The following is an 11,131-nucleotide window of genomic DNA, read 5'->3' on the forward strand; positions in this document are numbered from 1 at the left end:
TCTCACCCTCTCCACCACGACTTACAGATACTGCAATCAGGCAGATGTTATAAATTCCTTCAAAATCCTTCATGTTCACTGCAATAACCATTCCAACCGAGAAGTCCCAAAGTTTTATTGTAGCCTGTTGTGCCTACATGTAACCAAGGTAACCATCAAAAGGGCAACCATGTGGATGATGGTTGTCTTAAGACTCAGGCTGCGGCTACACGAAAACGTTTTTCACTGTAAACGATACTTTTTCTTATCGTTTCGCTGTCGCGGCCACACGGAGCCGGCGTTCCCAGTACCCCAAAACGATAGTTTTTGAGAACGGGTTCCAGAGTGGGAAAGTTTGAAAACGGCCTCGTTTCGTTTCCATTGTTACAGCTAAAACGTTTTTGCGTCAGTCAAACGTTGACGCTGTGAGACAATTTTAACACTTCTCTATTGTCTCACAGCGTGGCGTGACACAGTGGCGTGTGTACTGCATCGTTTCATCGTTTTCATCCGTTTTCATCCGTTTTCGTCTGGACCTGAGTCTTTACAGCAGCGCGTTGCCGTGTGGTCGCAAGAATTTTCGTACCCGTTTTAAAAAAAAACCTCGTTTCGTTTCCGTGTAGCCGTAGCCTTAGGCTTAGGTTCTCTACTGGGAATGCCGGCTCCGTGTGGCCGCGACAGCGAAACGATAAGAAAAAGTATCGTTTACAGTGAAAAACGTTTTCGTGTAGCCGCAGCCTTAAGTACTAACCATGATTTTTTTCTTACCCTAGACGACTAACGGAATTGTCTAAGAGTTTTAGCAAAGTGTTGTTAACACTCAAAAGTCTTGGCTAGATATATTTATAGTGTGTTTTCTTGCACTGTTTGAAGACCTCTAAAACTTGTTTTTTTGTACAGTTGTGTTTACCCTCAATTTAAATAAAACTTGTTTGTATTACATTCACTTCACTCTCATATTGTTTTTTGTTAGGCTTTTCAGAATACAACCATATGTGTCACTTTTGCATAGATGTTTACAGTTAGTTGAAATACTTGAAAATGTCAAGGTGGTGACAACTGCCTCAAAGTCTCTGAAAAGGCCTTAGACCCCAGAGGGTTAAGTTATTACAGAAGTGAAAAACCAATTGTCATATGTCAGTGTTGAACTTGCATTATGAAAACGTGAATGATTAAAAGAGCTGCACATTACCACATCGGCCAGTTCCACCGTCCCAGCTCTTTATGAGGATTTCGTGGCTTCTTCACGGAAACACTTGAGAACGATTTTTGCTCTGATGTGGCGTTGCTCAAATGAGTCGTATTTCCCTGCAACTACTACTGCAGCTTTGGAGTGATCCTGGGAAAGAAATGTGGGAGAATGACCTTGTGCATGCAAGACAATGAAGTGCACTTGAATATGAAAGTGACCAATCAAAGCAGATGTGTACCCATACCCTGTCACATCCAAGCCAGTAAATCAGTAGTAGCACAGGTTCAGACATACACAAATGGTCATGCTTTGAAGGACCTAAACAGATTCTTGAATCCCTGGATTTGTTCTTCTAGCTCATATTTAAGTGTTGCTGTTAAGAGCAGTGATGGGAAACCTCAAAATACTCCGACAATCTCCTGTTGATCTGCTTGGTATGAACCAGAGGTTGCTGTTATGACATTTTATCTAAATCAGATAACGCAGGCATAAAAAACTGTCAACTGGATGTTTGACTTGACATCATAGCTTCTGGTGTAAATGTCCAGGCACAACAGCAGACAACACGTTCACGTCAGCCCGGTTACCTTGAAGCCTGCCATCAATAGTGTTGAGGGAAGGATTCCCACTTCTATTTTGGTTTTGAAATGTGAGCTCATTCACAACAAAGGAAATAAGTGATGTTTGAAGAATTATACCTTCTTCATTTAATTATTTTCTGCTCTGCTGTCAGTATCCTGCCTCTTCTAATAATGACTCCACACTGATCATAAAAGAAATTAAGTCCCTGGTCCTCCCCCAAAAGGCTTCTTATGCAAATTACCAATGAGCACGCCTCTTCCCATCATAACCACCAGAGCACTACAACAACACAGCACACACTTCCTGTCAAATGGTTCCAATTACCAATCAGTGACCTGGGAAACAGTAGTTGAGTTGAGAAGCAGATGGAGAGGAGAGGGTATTGGATTGAAATGCTACAGACTCAAAAAACAGACTACCTACATGTAACTGTGGAAGCAAAAGTAGAACTGAGATACAATTTGTTTGCCTGTCAGCTGCTAAATTTGTAGCCTCTCTCACTAACTGATGTGAGACCTGCACATGCAAGCATTGTGACTTAATAGATCTGTGAAACACTGATACTGGTCATGAATTGGTTTTTAAAAGCATTAGTTAAAAAATATTTGAGATAAATATTGTTTGTAACTATTGAGAGAGAGTTTGTAACTATTTATGTAGTGGCATCTGTCCAGACTATAATAGAGGTTATTGTATGTTTCTGGGGATGTCCAGGTTTAATTTTGATGTTTCCTCTTTACTAAAGTTTCAATAAGCAGGTGGTAGGGAATTCCACATTTCAAGAGAGGCTAAAATACTAAATAAATGTTGACACACACAAAGCTGTGGATGTTGATTAAGTATAGTAGATCCTCTCACAGTGACTGAATATAATTCCAAATAGTAACCAGCATTATGTCTGGTTTCTCATGTTTAAAACGAACAAAAGAGGATGCAAACCAGTTCAGAGTTAAGTGAGTTACGGTTGTTTTTGGAGACCAGATGCATAGCAGCAATGTGTGTCAGTTGCCAAAGAGAAAAGCCTCTTGCTGCAACCTGCGGGAAGGTGGAGTTGCACCATCTAACCCCGTCTGCATCCACGTCAGCCATCTTGTAAGAAGCTGCTCCAAATTACAAGAGGTTATCCCTCAGATAAAAGCCAAACACAGCTTGACATGTCGGTTAATATATAATTATATTGTATAGTGGCATGTTTGTATGTGGAGATTTTGACCTTACATACTATAAGTTACTTACAAACATGCCACTGTACAATATATCTGTATTAACTAAAGGCCTTGATATCTATATAAAAATAAAAATGATAACAAGGGTAAAAGGGTTACAAATGAATGACAAGCTGCACTCCCAGCCATCGACTGTCCATAATCACAGTCTTCCAACAGCTGATGATTACCAAAATGATATTTTAAAGATTTTTTATGTATGACATGACACATATGAAACCACAGTATTATAATGATAACAAAAATATTGATGATTTAATATTTATTTTACACTTAAACAGACAAAAACAAAAAACAAACACTGAAAGTATGAACGTTGTTACGCTACACAAAGTAGCCATAAATGAAAGCTTCACCACGTAAAGCTTCACCAAAATGTTTGCTTTGTAGTATTTCTTGGATGAGCTCCATACTTAAAGGAGTCACTTCTCTGCTTGGATATGAGCACAATTTGTTATCCGTACACATGTGACTTTACACCATGGTCGGCGGCATTGGTTGTGGGTGGAGTTGGAGGGTCCAACTATAGGCCAAAACAAAGCATACTTGGCCAAAGAAGCCACTAGGTTTTGCATATCTCAGTAAGGGATCTTTATCCCTTACTGAGATAGTTCACTGTGGCAGTTAAAACCTTATTGGGAAAAAATATTTTAAAATAAATTCAATCTAATCACTAATGTATTATGGAATTATTTTCAAAATTATCACCAGCCCACTGCGATAGTAAGTAAATCTACCACCAGTGGAATAATGCAAATAGGCTGCATTAATCTTTTATATACAGTCTATGGGTGCTAAGTGAGAAGAAAGTGGTGTGCAGTGGTGAGTAGTTAAGAGTTTGCTTCATGATCACTGTTGATTGATTCATCATATCTATAACACCTTTCACATTATACATCATCATCATTCTATAATTGATGAGAAACTATCAGGTTATTTCAACTCTGTAATTTTACTGCAGGTGGCTGTGTTACAACTCCAAATTGTGCAATGAAAGAATGGAAATTCAAATGATAAAGTATTTGCATAGAACTCCAAACTCTCCATAACATGCTGCACAGCGAGACAGATAAAGACCAACTGTAGCCAAAGCAATGTTCAAATCATATATTTGCTCCTTATTGGTCCTTCTTCTCTCTGGCAGACAAGCAGGGAGCCATCCATGATCCAGTATTCCAAGAGAGATTTTACAGTGTGTGTGTGTCTGTTTATATACCTGTGTGAATTAGGACTGCTGTGTCCAGCAGTGACCTGGCCCTCCCCTCCCTTCCATTGTTTTTAATGAAGGACAGATGGCTCCTCTCCATCAGCACCTCTTCTGTTCATCGTCTTTTCATCAGTCTGCAGTGTAGCAAAGCAAGGCAAAGCAATGACGGCTTCATGACAGAAGCTCTGGCAGCAAAGCACGAAGCCCTTAATAAAGGAGCTCCACTCCCCAATGACAGTACAAAGGTGTTGTTTAGTTTGAACTCAGAGATGATTCAGGCTTTTGGGGCTGACATGACAAACCCTGTCAGATGGAACAGATGGGCGAGGATGGTAAGTCTTCAGTTTGAATATCAACACTTCCTCTTTTAGAACAAATGTGACCTTATTCAAGCGAGCCAAGAGAGACACACTTCCTCTCTTTGAGTCCTGTCTCTCTGTCAAAAGAGTAAAGCCGAAAGAGCAGTGTCACCGCTGGGCGGGTTTAACTCCAACCAAACATCAGATTTCAATGCGAGTTCCCCTGAGTCGGATTACAGTCTGCAACACTGTGAGAACAGGTTTCCCCTGTCATTTTAACCCACCGACCCCAGGAAATGTAAGACACATGGACTGTCATTCAGAGAAACTGATGTTACTGTTGAACTACTGTGCGCGGCTATAAAAGAAAACAAAGATTTGAGATTCATACCTGCATAGTGTTCAGACTTATTAACTCTTTAAGGTCCTGCTCCTCTGTTTGGTAGAGAATATTTTCACTAACGTTAAGAAGAAATGAGTGAAAGTAAACCTGCCTTCACCATCTCTGCTACATGGTTTAGGCATGAATGCTAAATGTGAGTACATGTTATGACCTAACTTTTTCAAACTTTGATACTTTTACCAACTTGAAGTGACATCTCAACCATTTTTTTTAAAAGTCCCTCCCTTTTTTTCAAAGTTCAAAGAAAACCATCTTAAATGGCTTTTTCTCAGTGAAGACATTCAAGCCCTTATTGCTTTATCAATAATGTGTTATGTTTGACTTATAGAACAAGATATGATAAAGTACAGCTAGCCTACATTACACAATATTTAGCCTACTCTGTAACTCAAAACTTAGAGAGCTTAACTGCTTAAATACTTCATACTCCTCATTGTTTTTTCTTTTAGAAATTATATTTAAAAAGAGAGATTACTAACTACTCCTCCCTCGCTGAGGAAGCAGCCAGGAAACACTCAAATATGAATTTTAAAAGTTTCTTGCTTCACACAAGATGTATCTTACTTCAAATAAATTCACAGAAAGAATTTAATCAAATTAAAAAAAAAACTAAATATTCACACAGTTTGAAATAGTTATGACACAAAATCTAGTCATTACTGGAAACCTGTGAACAAAACCTGTCTCGCTGCACATCTCTACATATTTAATTTATCTATTTATTTAGTTAAACTTCTGCCTCATTATCTTTGCATTACTTGTTATTTTGAACTCAGTGTTTGGTGGCTGTTTAGATGTTGTGTGGTGTTCGTCATGATAGGCATCAGCTCACTTAATCCAGAACTAACTTCTCTTTCAGCACAGTAAAGATGACCTTAAACTGTTCTGCATAGTGAAACATCCAAGAGTGGCAAGACAAGGCAAAACGAAGTTTGGAGGAAAACTGCAATAACACATTGTTTAGCTACTTTTTGATAAACAACATACAGATATGCTGTTAGGAATTATTTAGGACTGAACATCAGTGTAGCCTCATGTGTACCTCCTCAGAAAATTAACCACTGTCACGCCCATGGACTCGTTTTTAGTTTCATGTTTTAGGTTATGTTTTTGTGTTCAGTCCATGTTTGATTTTTAGTCATGTTTTAGTTTCCCTGCACTCAGTTCATTAGTTTCACTCACTTCACCTGTGTTTTTTCCCTCAGCTGCACTCACTCTCCAATCACTCTCACTCCCTATTTAGTTTCCAGTCTCCCCTCTTAGTTTGCCGGATCTTTGTTGCCATTCATGCCTACCTTGTTTGCGCTCCATGCCAAGAAACCTTGTTTGTTCCATGTTCCTCGTCCCTTCCCAAGATAAGTATTTATTTATTGCTATGCCAAGAGTTTTTGTTTGTTCTTCATAGTTACGTTTTTTGAATCCGGCTTTGCCGCGCCTTTTGTTTGCACTTTGTTTTTTGTTAATAAATCAACCTTTATTTTTTTGAAAAGTCCGCATCCGTGTCCTCCCTTCACCCTCAACTCACACAACTGTGGCAACCACACATTGTTCACTTCAACAACAGGTTAACCTAGCTGGTAATGCTGCCTTTAGACGCAGACTGCTTTGCTCAGGTATAATGCTCCAGTGGAACAGAAATGTAAAAAGCTGTAATTATGTCAGGCATTGTTCACAATGCTAACACAATAACCAGTACTTTTGCAGGTTTGTGCAGTTTCTTTTTTTTAAGCCAAACTTACCAGTTTGTAAATCGTTCAAAAGTTTGAAATATTCTCCCCGACTCACAGGGCAGAAGCAAGGCGAGAAGAACCAGGAATCTGAACAGATAATCTACTGTGGTACAGGTACAGAGAAAAACCAGAGTCTATATTCAGAAAAGGGTAATGACTGACTGAGGACAGGTGTGATACAGAGATGAACTTTAGACAAAGTAAATGCGCTGGAGTTGCCAAAAAAAAAACCCTAAACATAAAAGACAGGATGTTTTATGATAAAACAGGAAATTACAACAAAACTCCAACAACTTGACATAAGACTTTCACATAAGGCGTACATATTAGGAAATGGCTACTTGTGCCCACTGTTCGTGTCAACTGGTAGATCAAGGCTTTTTATCGTGTTTTTTATATGATCTATTTTAGAGTGTTTTAAAGCATGGGGGGTATTCGTGGTACGTTTCGGCCACAGGGGTGCAGGCGCCCGGGCCGGCATCGCGGGGGGTGGAAAAAAAAAAAAGGTGCAGAGGCGGGCCGTGATCACGCCGTGCGAGGATATCAGCTGAGTACACAGAACCAAGAGAACTCCACTGACCCGGCCATTTGGCAAATGACAGCGTACTGGACCTTGAAGACCATTTAAAGACCCTTTGACTGCTACATTTTATCCATTTAGCCTCCTACATTTATTTATCCTCTTTTATTTGTTATATTTGAATGGTTTTAAGATATGGCTTTTTTTTTGTTTTGTTTTTTTTGTTTTAGTCTCTTTTAATTTGATCTCCAATAAATTTAACTGTGAATGCCAACTTTTTGGTGCCTGCCATTTCTCAACAGTGGAATCATTGCTGGTGTTACTGATCAATAATTTAATATTGGTCCAAACTCATCACATCCTGACGATCAAGAGCCTGCTGTGTCTGTTTTAAATGCAGAGGATACAGTCACAGCTTTACAGTAACAAATGTCGCAGGACAAGTCGCCACGGAAAGTGGAAAATGTCGGCGAGGTTTTCCCAAATTGAGTGTATTTTGTTTTATATTTGAACATTTTTATAATCTTCCTGGTCTGAATCTGATTTGAACATGGTTTTCCTATTTGAAAGCCATGTGTGTAGCTCCGCTATCTAATCCATGTGACTCAACTGCCATTTTGTGACTATTTCACTTAATGCTGACACTGTTCCTCTATGGAACATAGACAGCATCCCAAAATGCAAAAAATCTTGCCCGTGGAAACAAGTAAATAGATACTGGCCTCGACACTGCTCCAGAAGTTTTTTAAAGTGATGTTTTTCACACCGTCTGAAAAAATATCCAAATGTGAAGGCAGAATTTCCCACAAATGCTAAAATGATCCCCCCGGCCTAGGTGGTGATAGGATCTATTGTCACGGCCCGTCAAAATACAAGACAAGAGCATTCTGAGGATCCCTAGCGAGCACATTATCCTTAGACAAAAACCTCTGAACTTAAACTATAGTTAACAGAGAGACAAATGCGCTTTGTGTGGACAGTGAAGTTGTTGCTTGCTGTGATGTTACAGTATAAGGTGATGGAAACATCAGAAAAACTTGTATATAGGCGCAATTGTTGAGCTCTGCAGCTCATGCTTATTACACAAAGCACCAGGGGGCACGCAAGAAGATGGATGCCCAAAAACTCCATTTGCTGTGTACACATGGATACACAGTTTTACAACAATCTTCCATTTAGAAAGCATTTCTAAAAAATCTGTTTTTCTAGCTAAAAAGAGTTTGCAATTCGAATTAAAGGGGAACTCCGGGGCATTTGAAGCGCGTTTCCATTGCTAGAGGTTGTCAAATACTGATAGTAGGACACAGAGAGGTGCAAATCTGTGCTCCCTGTGTGGAGATCGCGCTGTTCGCATAGCGTGTCATGCGAGGCTAATACGTGGTGGCTAAGGGGCAAGAGCTAACCCTTCCACGTAAAACAACAACTTGCACACTGCAGAAACGTCACACCACTCTATAAACCATCCGACAAAGTCACAAGCCTTACCATCAAAACCAAATGCATGGTTCTCACATTACTGACATGGGGACGTTACAAAACAACTTTATAAACAGCATGTAACTCACCGGCTGGTTCTAGGCTCGCGCATGTGAAAGCCCAAAAGAGTCGATGGACGATAATCCCATATACAAAACAATTATATTCTCTAGAAAAACTGCGTTCAAGTATTTAAAACATTACAACAATATTACTGGGTATGTATTGTTGTAATGTTTTAAATACTTGAACGCAGTTTTTCTAGAGAAAATAATTGTTTTGTATATGGGATTATCGTCCATCGACTCTTTTGGGCTTTCACATGCGCGAGCCTACAACCAGCCGGTGAGTTACATGCTGTTTATAAAGTTGTTTTGTAACGTCCCCATGCCAGTAATGTGAGAACCATGCATTTGGTTTTGATGGTAAGGCTTGTGACTTTATTGTCGGATGGTTTATAAAGTGGTGTGACGTTTCTGCTGTGTGCAAGTTGTTGTTTTACGTGGAAGGGTTAGCAGTTGCCCCATAGCCACCACGTATTAGCCTGGCATGACACGCTGTGCGAACAGCGTATCTCCACACAGGGAGCGCAGATTTGCACCTCTCTGTGTCCTATCAGTATTTGACAACCTCTAGCAATGGAAACGCGCTTCAAATGCCCCGGAGTTCCCCTTTAAAGATGGAACAAAGAGGAAAAAGTTTGTTTTGAAAAGTATCTATGTTACTTTGGACAGGGCCTCAGTTTCTGTTCCTATTTCCAATTTTACTGCTTGACTGGGTTGGACAAGTGGGGAATGAGAGTTTGTGACACATCATCCACCAAGACCAAAAGGTCTAAATTACCATTTAAAAGAAGGCAAATCTTCACCTTTTCACTAAAGCCCTTTTCACACGGTACTGTTGCTGCTTTGGCACATAAAAATATGTCTTTGTTAAGCTGCCATCGTTCCCCTTTGGTCGTTCATATTCACTGAACAGAAGCGGCACATCAGTTACCCTTTTGTAAAAATTGGCTTTGTTCTTAGACATTATGAATGAAATAAGTCTCAGTACTTTTCCATGATGACCTAAAGTGATCCAGGAGTAGGGAGACAAAACAATTGGGAAAGCAAGGGCAGATTCACACACACATTGTTTTGGGCTGATCCAGCGACTATGACAAAGCATGTTGAACCTACTCATGTCCAATCATACTTGGTCGAGTGTGAGTCCAACCTATGAGGCTATAAATACAAATTACAACCGGAAATCGAGGCGCAGTCTGACAGACTTCCTGCGGGGACTCTTCCACTGAGCCCAGCGCTGATATGCTTTGACGTGTGACTACAAATAAAGACTTAATTTTCACTTGAATTACTCTGGTCCGTTCTTGAGCTTCCAACTAAAAGAACCAAATCTAACACTTTCAAATGGCTGAGTGGCTATATCATCATTGGTCAGAGGGCCATCTTCCACTGTGCCAACTCTTCCTAAACATTTACACCAGGCTCATAGATTTCAACCCTTCTATTCCGCCTCCGTACCTTGAAAAATAAGGATGGTGATGTGAAGAAATTCTGCTCTGTCACACTGACAGGCAGTGACATTAAAATTAGATCAACTTTACTGAGATCATCTCTCCTTAGCTTTAAGGTGTAGTCCCCACCGTTGATAAAACAGACAAAACTCACAAATAGTCTCTAATATTTACATTGTGGTGTGGTTAGTTTACAGTTTGGGGCTTAGTTACCACTTGTACTGATTCAGTCTGAAACCTTTGCTTTACTTCCTTTATGTAGGCCCTTTGTTAAATGGCATAAGTTTAGAATGACTTCCCTTCTCCTCTTCCTTTTTCACAACTTTAGACTGAGACTTGTTTTGAATGATCAATTTGGCATTTTAAAAAAGATACACAACATGCCTGCTTCTGTTCTCAAACGGATGATTTTTTTTTTTCTCTTTAAATTGCAAACAGGCTAGAAAGACCAAACTGTTCAAATAGTCTCCATGCCAAACTAGCAGCATTCCAGGCCAATAAATACCAACACAATACAGCAGATGTCTTTACATCCACAGCAGCAGTGACTTTTACCCACACATGTGAGGTTTGTTCACTTTCAGTCATGGCTAGTGAGTTTTACAGTAAAGGAAAGAATAACAGGAAGGGGAGGAGCATGACTTGAAGGCAGGTGGGTCCAAGATGCTGTCAGAAAAACAGTTCCACTCACACAATTTAGATGAAAATAGCTTCACTGTGCAAAGTATAGACCGATCGAGCATGACGAGGCTCATTCTTAACAATCTCTGGACATAGGAGAAATTCTCAAGTGAATTGAGAGGTTTTTCATGGCCTGGAAAAACCTTCCAGCCTTTTTTCAGAACCAGTGAACATCATTTTATGATAAAGTGGTGGAACAAAAAACGTGCAACGAAATATAATGTGCTGAGAAGAAATGGTGAAACCTTGTGATCCTTTATGAACAAAAAATCAAACCAGAGTGGGGTCACCTCAGTTGATTCCTGAAAATAAAGTTTATT

Source organism: Odontesthes bonariensis, chromosome 16 (genome assembly GCF_027942865.1).
Source record: "Odontesthes bonariensis isolate fOdoBon6 chromosome 16, fOdoBon6.hap1, whole genome shotgun sequence".
Classification (NCBI taxonomy): Eukaryota; Metazoa; Chordata; class Actinopteri; order Atheriniformes; family Atherinopsidae; genus Odontesthes; species Odontesthes bonariensis.